Here is a 12,710-nt window from a genome sequence, read left to right as displayed (position 1 = left end):
AAAAAGTATCTTTAATGGAGTTAGATATAGAAGGGACGTAATTCGCAGGTTTAAACACGGGATACAATTTTACGGTACATTAACAAATATTCATTAAAATATGAAAAGTGTTTTTTCTAAAGCATATTTTAATATCTGATCGACAAATTCCGTCTGTTTTCGATTTTTGTTCTAAACCACACTATAATATCGATCAGTTGTGGTTAATAATAAGTGTTATATATCAAAGAAGGAAAAAAAATAACAACTGAAAAAATACACATTGAAATATATCTAAGCATGATTTTATATTGCTGATACAAACTCCCCAGATTTATTTGATGTTAATGCATGATCACATAAAGAGACTTTGCTCAATCGAGTGTTTACATGATACACGAACGTCCAAACTATATGCGTGTGTATAGGCGCTTTGGACGAGATATTGGCCCTTGAGAAGCCAGATAACATCGGTATGTTGTTGTCTGTCGTGAACACGACCATCTCGTTGACGGACAGTTTTATCATTGACCGTGTTAAAACAAAAAGTTGAATGCAATTTAAAATTAGTAATATCAGCTTAAACGATACGACTGACATGTGCCAGCAGATCAGTTTTTCACTGGTAACTTAGATAATGAAGGTCAATATCTGTATGTACCACATTTAATCAATTTATAACAAGTATTGACCTCAGCTGATATCCATATCATATTACTGTACATTGAATGATTGAAACGTGACCAGTTGGCATCGTATTTCCCAGTGGATGCCAAAACTTACAGTAAATCACTGTAACGTTTGTTCTAAACTTTTCCTCTTGCGTGGATATAAATCCACAACATACCTATGTTATATATACATGTATAAATATGTATATATATATATATATATATTATTGAGAATCGTTCATGTCAGAAACTGAAAAAATACTTTCTTATTAAAACCATTGGAATAACTAAATATCTAAATGCATCAGAGAGATAGACGTATCGTATATATCCTACTGTTCATTTGTTTGTTTTGGATTTCATCCTCGAAACAGCACGAGTCGCATGAAGACTGTTTTATAAAGCTAAGTGTACTTCTGTAAATTGAGTTGAACCAGTAGAAACTGGTTTAAAGGAAGAAAGGTAGAAATTGAGTATAGCAATGTAACCCCTTACCTGATGACTTTACAGGTACATTCCAGTCCTATATCTCGTTAACAAAACCCTTATTTGTAGTAACAGTATTGGTCTCATCAGCGACAGTCGTCTTTCTAGGTAGAATATCAGTTAAACAAATGGACGAAAAAATATAAATGGAACAATTTGTATGGTCTACTACATTTAATTCTAGTACCTAATGCCACTTAGATTAAATTGCTGTAGACATGCCCTGCATGTAATCAGATATAAGCAGTACTGGAACAAAAGACATTTGTTTTAAAGTGGATTGGTGTCAGTAGGAGATTTTAAATTGTATTATGTTAATCAAGGAGCTAAAAAAGAACACATGATATGATTTAAAATCAGCGATACGTTGCAATACCACTCCGACGAATGATAGAACCAATTTGGGCCAGTATAGACTAGATATTAAGTCCATGTATACGATCTCACGATGTCGTTTAATGAATAGTGTAAATATTTACAATTAATTACGATGGCGTGGCATTTATTTTTGAGGCAATAAGTAAATATTGAAAAGAAAAAATTAAATACCCGGTACATTTTGACTCATTGAAGAGTACTACACGGATATAATTAATCTATGAAAGCTATTGTGCAGGGTTATGTTTTCGTAAGGTGTTATATTCACCTTTACATGTAAACACGGCATGTTGATTTGATTACATTTGGTCTGAAGAGATACTAGCCTAGCTGTAGAGGTCCTCTGTAGATATGTAATTGCAAATTTGCAAATGTACAAAAGATAAAACGGCGAAAACACTTCCACACACTTACTATAATATATATATATATATTAGTATTACATTAAGCTGCACAATACAGCTGTTTTGTCCTTCTTGGACGTCAGTAATCGTCCTTGTATGGCCCTGTTCTAGAACTTCAGGGTAGGCCCTTGTACGGACCTCCTTTAGGACTTCAGTGTATGTCCTTGTACGGAAATGGTCTGGGACTTCAGGGTACGTCCCTGTATGAACCTCATCTAGGACTTCAGGGTACGTCCCTGTACGGACCTCATATAGGACTTCAGTGTATGTCCTTGTACGGAAATGGTCTGGGACTTCAGGGTACGTCCCTGTATGAACCTCATCTTGGACTTCAGGGTACGTCCCTGTACGGACCTCATATAGGACTTCAGTGTATGTCCTTGTACGGACCTGTTCTGGGACTTCATGGTACGTCCCTGTATGAACCTCATCTAGGACTTCAGTGTATGTCCTTGTACGGACCTCCTCTAGGACTTCAGTGTATATCCTTGTACGAAAATGTTCTTGGACTTCAGGGTACGTCCCTGTACTGACCTCCTCTAGGACTTAAGTGTATGTACTTGTATTGACCAGTTCTGGGACTTCAGGGTACGTCCCTTTACGGACCTCATCTCGGATTTCAGTATATGTCCTTGTACGGAAATGTTCTGGGACTTCTGGGTACCGACCTCATCTAGGATTTCAGTATATGTCCTTGTACGGAAATGTTCTGGGACTTCAGGGTACGTCCCTGTACGAACCTCATCTAGGACTTCAGTGTATATCCTTGTACGGATCTGTTATGGGGCTTCAGGGTACGTCCATGTATGAACCCAATCTAGGATTTCGGTGTACGCCCTCTAATGATCTGTTCTACGACCTCAGTGTTCGCCTCTGTACGGACCTCATCTAGGACGTCAGTGTATGTTCTTGTATAGACCTCATCTAGGACTTCGGTGTTTGTCCTTGTTTAGACCTCATTGTTTAGAGACTCATTGTTTGTCTCTGTACAATCCTGTTCTACTACCTCATTGTTCTTCCGTGTACGGTCCTGTTCTACCGACTTTGTAAGGACCTGCTGTACGACTTCAGTGTTCGTCCATGTACAGACCTCCTCTAGGAATTCAGTGTTTTCCCTGTTCTCCCCTGTTATATGACGTCGTTGTTCGTCCCTGGACGGACCTCTATAGGACTTTGATACAATAGTAGGACTCGTCAGTGATGCTCGAGCCTAAATTTTGAAATTACAGAGGGAGCTGTGGAAAATACCGTGATCGAAAGAAATGTCAAAATTTCAATGCGAAGGTGCACTATTCCCATAATTCAATAAAATATAATAGGAAAATAGTTAATGATATCATTTGTCCTCTCTTTAATGTAATACAACTATGTACACAAAAAGATATGGTAACATGCACAACATCTTATTGTGTAGCCTCCCTTACACCTCTTTTATATAGACATCTAAGGCATTACAACAAAAACACTATGGACGTTTCAAACCGAAGTTGTAAATTGCACAAAGTGGCGCCTAGACAAGGCCTTTCATGAACATTAACAAATCAGCCAAAACCATAATGTAATGACGACTTTTAAGAACTTTCCTTCATCTAAGCTAGCTCCCCAAGTCTTAATTTTCGTCAATGCCTTTTAAGCATGATGCTATGTATGTAAAATTAACATACCTTTTCATTCCTGTCGCAGAAAAGACATTACTATTGCTACTTCTACTTGGATGTCAGAGAATTCCTGGTGTACACACGGCGTGTTTTTATGTTTTAGCACCCACGAAACTTTCGACACGCCATCTCAAATGTTTACAAATCAAATATGACCTTAATTGGTGCACTATATAATACAGCTTATTAAAAACATATATAACTTCAGTTTTCTAGTCATAACACTTTCTTATATGAACTACATGTCTATAAAGTTTTACGAAAGATACGAAGTTCAACAGCACCTTTGAATATAAATTTAGAATTAGATCAATAGCATCATACATCTGTTTCGTCCTTCTAAGTTTCGCCAATTATCCTACGGGAATCAGGGGCCTTGGTTTTAACGGATTATGTTTTGTTTTATGAAAAGTGTGATGCAGACAGGTTTTGTCCACTAAAATCTAAAAACAATTATATGATGCACATGTCATTACACTATCTCACATGACAGTGTTATCTGATGTAACTGTGGACTCTAACGTAAACTGTATGTAGATAGATCTTAGTTCAGGCAGTAACGTTAAAACAACTAGATAACTTGTTTGGCTAATAATGATGAGTGAAAGTGATATTAATAGGATATTGTGTTTAGAGTGTTGTGAAGTATGACAAGCATCACGAGTTTCGGCTGGACTTTAATTATTTTGATGTTTAACCCAGCATTGAGTTCACTTACATGCCAGAGTACCTGTTACGGATTCAATCACAAAGTAAGCTAATTAATTTGATCGATAAGTATTAAGTTAAGGCTGTGTGATAACACTGAAATAATTTTACTAATTGGTCCTAGACTCGTTCCAACTAAAGTTGACATGGTCATGGTGTAGAACGACCCTCTACTTCCAGTGTACTAGTGCAGTGCTTAATGTGTTGCCCTCGTATTTGTTGGTTCCGTAAATCAATCAAATTGTCTTTTCAGATTTTGAAATTTCAGGTTTTCATAGAAAGTTTTAAAGCACGTTTTTGTTTACGTTTTTCTTGTCATACATGTATCTCTTTTCATAACATGGCGAGTGCTATCAGTGAATCACACGCATTTATCTCTCCTCTATGGGACTTCAACGTGACACTAGAGTTCAGTGTCAGTGTAATGCTTGTAAAGTAGGTGAAACATGTTCACAGGTAATAACTATTTACTCGTTTGCAGAGTAAATTTACTCTGGTCTCTACCATTATGAAGGCATTTTACTGTACTTTCTGTCTGAGGTCGTCATAAGTTAGAGTACTGCTGAGGGTTACTTAGCTTGATATTTAACGATTTTTATACAATCCTACTTCATTAAGACATATATTTATAAATTCGTACTAAAAAGATACGAGTTATAAGTTGCTAATTGTGACAATTAGAACTATAACAAGTATACAGCTAAAGTCAGGTTAATTGCGTTAACACTTAAAGGAATGCGCGTGGTTAAGTTAACTGATCCTTAATACTAATTGATCCAGTTACACGTTATATCAGTAGCCTGGCCGTCCTATGTTCAGTTTACATATTAACAATGTTGTTAAACATGATAATGGTGTCGGCACAGTCGTTAATATATATACATGCAAAGTGATTAGTCGTAGTGTTACCAATACTAGCTGCATTAGAGTATACATATCGTGATATTGACAGTAAAGTAGATATATCAACATAGCTTATCGTACAGATATATTAATTCTTTACATACTTTAAATTGTTAATAACAGATAAAGACAAAGAGACAGATGCTTGTTATGTAAAGTTTATAATCATATACTTAGTAATATCATATTTTCATAGACATACACAGGGATTGGGAAAGTGAGTAAGAATGTTCTATGACAGATACATAGTTTTATAGAGAAACACAGTGAGTGGGAATGTTCTATGACAGATACAGAGTTTTATAGAGAAACACAGTGAATGGGAATGTTCTATGACAGATATATAGTTTTATAGAGAAACACAGTGAGTGGGAATGTTCTATGACAGATATATAGTTTTATAGAGAACCACAATGAGTAGGAATGCTCTGTGACATATATAGCTTTTGTCGTATAGCAAAAATAACATGTAAATCAAAACGTTACATCATCCTTACACTATTGAATGAATAATCTGTTTGCTTCAATGTTCGATACTCAAGGATGCTTTGACAATTGGCATGCTAAAGGGTAACAGATAGCATATTTTTGGAATGCACTGATGTTGTACATCGTTGTAATTCGAGTGAAACTGAAAAAATGAATAAAAAAGCTTAATTACTCACTGATTTGTTTGAACAGGAAAACGTCACGTTCCCGTGTACATTGCTTGAAGTAGACGAGAGCACAGGTATGTTATATTTTGTATTCGTAAGTGTTCAGTCGAGTGTAACGGATTTTAAATGTCGACATATTCCTCTGTATTATGTATGGTATTGTCAGTCTAGTTTTCAATACACGTGTATTGATATTGATTAGCTACAGAACTTCCTATCGATTGTCTCCCCCTCGCCACACATACACGGATCACAGGATAGATACACCGTTTCACAATGATATATACATTGATCCCCCCTCCTGTTCCCTCCCTACAAACACACACACACACACTTTAATTTTACCCTATTGATTTCGTTTATCAAGAGTTCAATTGATTTTTAGAATATGAGATAATTAGGATTTTCAACAATAACTCGCTGGTCAATAAATAACTTCAATATTCAGCTGAAAAGAACTACAATTAGCGAGATTTTCATTAGATGAAAGTTGAATTTATATGTTCAATATTGATTAAATTATTTATGTCCAAATAACAGAATGATTAATTATTTTAAGTGTGTTGGATGTTAAATATTAGTGTTTTTATGTAAATCTTAATTTCACGCAAAATTTCAATATATGAGTGTGTATCTGGGTATGTGAAAGGTTGAAATACTTCCCCTAATAACAGATAATGAGAGTTCGCATCAAATAAGGATTCGGCGTCTAAGAATGCTATGTATAACAGAATATTGAACTTTTTGCTTTTCTATTTTACTCCTCTACAAACAGATAACAGAAAGAATTTGTGATATAATTTGGCGGTGAGTTATGTACATGAACATTGGCTTGGTATCATTGTGGTCTCTCGGTACTGTTTTTGCTTTCGTCCTCTCTTTCTAAACACCGGTGAAAAGTATTTGCTTGTTCATTAGGAACACGTCCCTTGTTTCGGCTTGTAGGACATCAGTATATAATGACCTTTCTGTAGAAGAGATTCATTTACCCTCACTTGTCATTAAGTACATATTGACAAATTCATTCAAGTCGGTGTCTTACTGTAGGACAATTTTCTCACCAGTTGTTACTTTTTTCACTATGGATAGATTCTGTTACTAAAGTAGGGGGTTCCTATTAAGATTTGTACATTGAAGTTGTTCCTAATCGGAATCTTTAATGTGACAGTATTCACAATTTTAGTCGAACTGATGGTTTTTCTGAAGGTAAAGTTTTCTGTGTGATCATTTGCAAGGTCAGTTTATTTTACACCACTCTTCCATCTAATCAAGTGTTTTACTAGGGATTAGAAATGAGACATATATATCGGCAGAGGTTAAATCAATGATGTGTGATAGATGATAAGGTAGTCTTACTTACTTTTTACAATTTATCTGTACAAATTGATATTTAAGTACCTCAGGAATCATTTAAGACGTTTCGATGTTTTTCCGAATTAGTTTAAATTAGAAATGTTTTGGGAATTTGGCAGTACAAAGAATTGCCGAGTTCGAGGTCGTTGATTAATTCAAATTGCCATCATTTTAAGTTGTTTGACAAGACGTAACAGATTGGCATATGACCAGATTCTTATCATTTCACGCACATCTTTTGAGCCGTTGACCGTTCAGTGAGTGTAATGGACGACACATCAAGGGGAGAATGTGTACATATTCTACGTGTGGTTAACACATTTAACATATGTTTGAAAAATCTTTTGTTTGAGTGAATTCAGAAATGTTATGGTGTTAAATTAATTATGCTGTAAATATATTTTGTGAGTGTGACGATGTTATATATGTTCTGAATTTGTACATATTACGGAAAATTTATTTTGTTTTCCTTAAGATACCTTTATATCTGACTGTGGTCCCCTCCGTCCTAGTCCTGTTACCTGTGACCAAGAACATGTTGATAACGAAACTCAACTTAATTTTTCATGGCATCCACCTGGAGACTGTAAGATACCTTTTGTTTCATGTTGGTTTTTTATGTGTTATTTGTTGAATCATAGGGCAAGTGCACCGCCCTATCTAGATATTTACTTTTCTTTCGATGATGATAATAATAATAATAATAATAAACTTTATTTATTTTACAACAATTGCGAAGTAAGTTCTTCCAACTTATATATATCACTCTTGTTCGCTCGAATGGAAGCGCGCGAGGGGTCTTAATCTTTCGGTAAGTTTTGGTCCTTCTCAGCAACTTATTAACTTTCAAATTTTAGGACCTTAGCATTACTGACGAGCCAAAAAGGACGAAACCGCTGTATGATACATTCTCATTATTTAGCTATGACGAATTTAATTCTAAATTTGTATTGAAAAATGCTATTCAGTTGTGTGTCTGGTAGGCTGAATTTTGTATACAGTGTATGAGTATCACAATCGTACTGTATGCAATATAAAGATTTGTTTCTTTTTCAATTTTTTTTCCAGATAAAATGAGAATAACGTCTTATATACCAAATTAAGAAAATAGGCTAAAACACATGATGCAATACGTTGTTGAGGTATCAAAGAAATCGTCTGTATTTGATACATATTTAAAATTATCACTCGCTCAACATAATATTAAACTTTTGTAGCTTCGTCAAAGGACATATTGGGCTTCAGAATACAGATATTTATCTTAACTGGAGGACATCTCTATCCACGAAAGTCTTACAGAATGAATCTCACAAGGAGGATTCAATACCTCAATAATCCAGTAAGTGCAACTAAAACAATAGGATGATATGTCTTTAGTCTTGTTTTGTAAAGTTGTAAAACAATAATAGTAATATCGATGAATAAACATTGTGCGTTAGTATCGCATTAAGGCCAAGCACATCGCCCATTTATTTAATATATATACACGATTCTTTCTTGAGCACATTTGGCCTGATTATTTACAGTTACAAATGATTCTACTCTACTAGAAAGGCAAATTGTGTATCCAAGGAATTGGATAATGTACCATATATACTATGATAGAATATTGTATCCGAAAAAAAAACCCTATATACTACGTGGTCCTATAATGATGCCTATGATATCTGAACTCCTACAGGACTCCACGTTTACATTGCGGTGCTTGTTTGATGAGGATGTTGGCATTCAAAACTTACCCGTAAATATATTTGTTACCAGTCTACCGAAATCATATAGGACGTCTTGTTCACGAAATGCGTCTTCTTGTCAAAAGAAAGGTACTTTTATACAAGTTATATCACAAATGTAATTCATCACCTGTATGTACCAATCATACGTGTTTAATAACCCTATAAATACATATTTATGAGTAAGAACTTAATATTCATCAAATATCAATTGATAACAAGGAGACTGTCTCGACGATAACAACATATATACTCAAGGGATAAAGAAACGCAGGGTAACAACGAGAACGCGTTGTTCAAAAACAATTAAAATCGGTCGAGTTACTCTCTAGGTTACAGTACACGTAGCCCTGTATCGAATGTTGCATTATTATATTGCGTGACGATGCCTTCTGGGAAAAGACGAAACGGGAAAATCTCGTGCACTGCATTGTTGTAACATTGCGTTACACTGTTCGTCATACCATTAGGTAGTCTTCATAGAGACATATCTTTTTCCGATATATTGAATAATTTCTGATAGCATTAAACAATGGCACTGCTGACGGAAGTTTAGAATGGTGAGGTCATTGTTATGATTATGCAAGGTCAAAAGCAAATACAGGTTGCCAGATATTTCTGTGTCCATACTTGCACTATAGAACGTCTTGTTAGACGTCAAAGGGAAACTGAGCTGGTTGCTGACAAAGCTAGGTCTGGGCGTCCGCGCGTGACGTCAAAACGTCAGGAAATGTTTATTCGTCTCGCACATTTTCACAGTGGGCACTTTGCTGCCACTGAGTCTACCCTTCATGCCATTTGTACTCATAACCGTCATATTCATGTAGAAGCAGAAGACGCTTACCTTTCCGGAACACGTTGTCATTTTTTCATTGTACTTTTCTTCCATAAGTCTTCGTGTAGATCGTTCTTTTTTCCATATTTTGCCCTAGATTTATCGAATTGGGTGCTGATTATGATAATGTTGACGTGTTGGTATTTTCTTGTTTTGAATATACGATGACCGATAAGTGATCAGTTTTATGTTATATGTATTTTATAATTTTAGTTCAATGTCAATACAAAAAAAATTAGTATAAGTAAGAGGCAAGTAGAGAAAATATGGGGAACAATCACCAATATCAACGCGTGTGAACACATCTATTACTGACAGCCGAGGCGACTACGGAATCTATAGAATAACACGTCATCATCAATTCATTCCACAGAGAGTGGGATACCCTTGGTAATACTTTATGAAAACAGCTCCTTCTGAAAAGAGAAATAAATAAACAAATTGAAAACTGTTAGCTCTGCCCACGATGTAGATGCTTCATAGCGTCAATGATCAAAGTTTTGTGTGACCTTACAGAGCTGAGTCAGCCATGTGATGGTCAAGTTCCGTGTAATGATATCCACTCTGAGTGTACTACTGGTGATTCTGGAGGAAATGTTTGCAGGTGTAAGGCTGGGTACTACGACAGTAATGGATACAGTTCAGTCGGTGGTATTTGTACAGCAAGTACGTATGTGACAATGGTAACTGTTCTGTGTGATCAGTGAATATGTTCTGTGTGTAGGTGTACATTTGTATATTTGGATAAAAGTATTACTATAGTATTTTGGTAACTTACAATTTTATATGTGTATGTCTTGGGATAAATCATGCTAACTTACTATTTTTGTGTGTAGGTGTTTGTAATCATGGTAACTTACCATGTTCTGATGGTAACGAACCATGGCAGGTATTATTCTTCAACCATGGTAACTAGTCATATCTAGATGCAAGTATTTTGATTTCAGTGACTATGTCCGTTGTGTAGCTGTAAATATTCATATTAGGTAACTAACCATGTTTGTGTGTAGGTTTAAGTATGGGGCGTACATTAATAATTTTGCGTAACAATACTAACTTTTTACTTTCTTAAAAACGCATATATTTTTTCCTGACTACTTTTGTTATTCGACAAGATACCAAAAAGGTGTTGTTGATTTTGACTGTCTAGTGTGAAATTTAAAACGCTGTTTTTGGGCTTATCTGAAATCTAAGACGGTTGAAATGCCAACATATTGCAGTAAACATCTTAGATCGATTCACTGATGCTGCCAGTGAGCTTGATAAAATCTGGTTATTACGTTGATAAAAATCTGGGATTTGTTTTAAACTCATTTGAAACCTGTTAATGTATTTCTTTCTGATAACTGAAAATGAGAGAACACGAGGTAGTATCAATCCCGTATAAAAAAAACTTATTCGAATGAATGACCTCATCTTAAAGGTCACAAGGATTAAATGTATTAAATATTATATGATTTTCTTTTGTCACTGGCTACTTGTAAAATATCTCAAAATTCTGTATTTTGTGATATCTTTAATAAAAGTATTACCTCGACCAACTGTTCACAGTGTCCACCCTAGCAGTGACTGGTCTTAAAGTGGTAAAGGCAGGAACTAACACGGTCAACATCAGCTGGACGCCTCCATCGGATTACATTTGTTGCGTGAATAGGTATGAAGTGCATTGGACCCCCTCATCAACCATCAATGAGAAGACATTATATAATGCCCGACAAACCACATATGTACAGCTGAAAGGATTTTCACCGGGGCAGAAGTACACCTTCTCTGTCGTCACTGTGGAATCTGGGAGTCGTTCAGGAGAACAGATTTTTTCTATTACAGCTCCTCCAATAACAATGAGTATGTACAAGAATTTTTAACCCAAATGATAAACAATTTTAGGTACAATTTCAATTAATAAATGACTAGGAATATTTTTTTTAATTCAATACCACCAAAATACATTTTGACAGACTTCTAGACACCATCGTTTGAACAAGAATTGAAAGTGTCTAAGTATTTTAAATACCTTGAGCATTACGCAATACTCAACTCTGAATTTTACTGGCTTAATTTCAAGATGAAATGCAATGTAATCAATTTTTAGATATTATTGTAATAAACAATACGCTATTTCAGCATTCGAAAAGTAAATATGACCTAACATTGACCTTCATGAAAACGTTTTGATTTTTTTTTCATTTTTCATGAAAATTTTTATATATCTAATTCATTAAAAGTTTTCAAAAAATCATTATAACTTTAAGCAGACATATTTCAATCTACAGTTAACATTTATGTTCATGAATAACTCATAACCACTTACTCATGCATTTGCATGGATGTTAAATATGTTAAAATATTTATTGTAAAACAATTTTAAAATACTCTTTTTGACTGGATGGAACTGTGAGAGGAAACTGGAGTACCTGGGGAACACCCACGTCTGCCAAGTGACCTCCATACCTTTTCATGTTCGTACCGAGAATCAAACCCCGAACGCCTGGGACAATGATTCATGATATATATATATTTGTGAAAAATTATTCATGAATCCCATATTTACCGTATTCTTGAATATTAATTACTCATTCATAAAACATTGGTGACTTCTATCTCGCAGGGGCAGCATCAATTTCACCTAGTGTGACGAAAAAGAACTTTGGGGTAATAATCGGAGTACCAGCAGGGTTCGTCATAGTTCTGGTGCTAATAATGGTGACATGGAGGTATTTTCTCAGAGGTATGTTTATCATGATGATATACCATAGATATATATCAATGCTTTCAGATGATAGTAAACATCTTCCTTTGACAAATGGTGTTTTTGGCCATGAAGAAAACCACGCTTCATTTTGACATGAAGCAAAACCGATTCCAACATAGAGCAATGTTATCCATCATGATTATTGTTAAAGGATACATTTCCGCATGGCTCCAATTTCGCGATTTTCAAACAAACTG

This window comes from Ylistrum balloti, unplaced genomic scaffold, assembly GCF_031769215.1.
Source record: "Ylistrum balloti isolate Yb309-2 unplaced genomic scaffold, AGI_CSIRO_Ybal_v1 Utg370470, whole genome shotgun sequence".
Taxonomy (NCBI): Eukaryota; Metazoa; Mollusca; class Bivalvia; order Pectinida; family Pectinidae; genus Ylistrum; species Ylistrum balloti.
Note: the sequence above shows the minus strand (reverse complement) of the source record.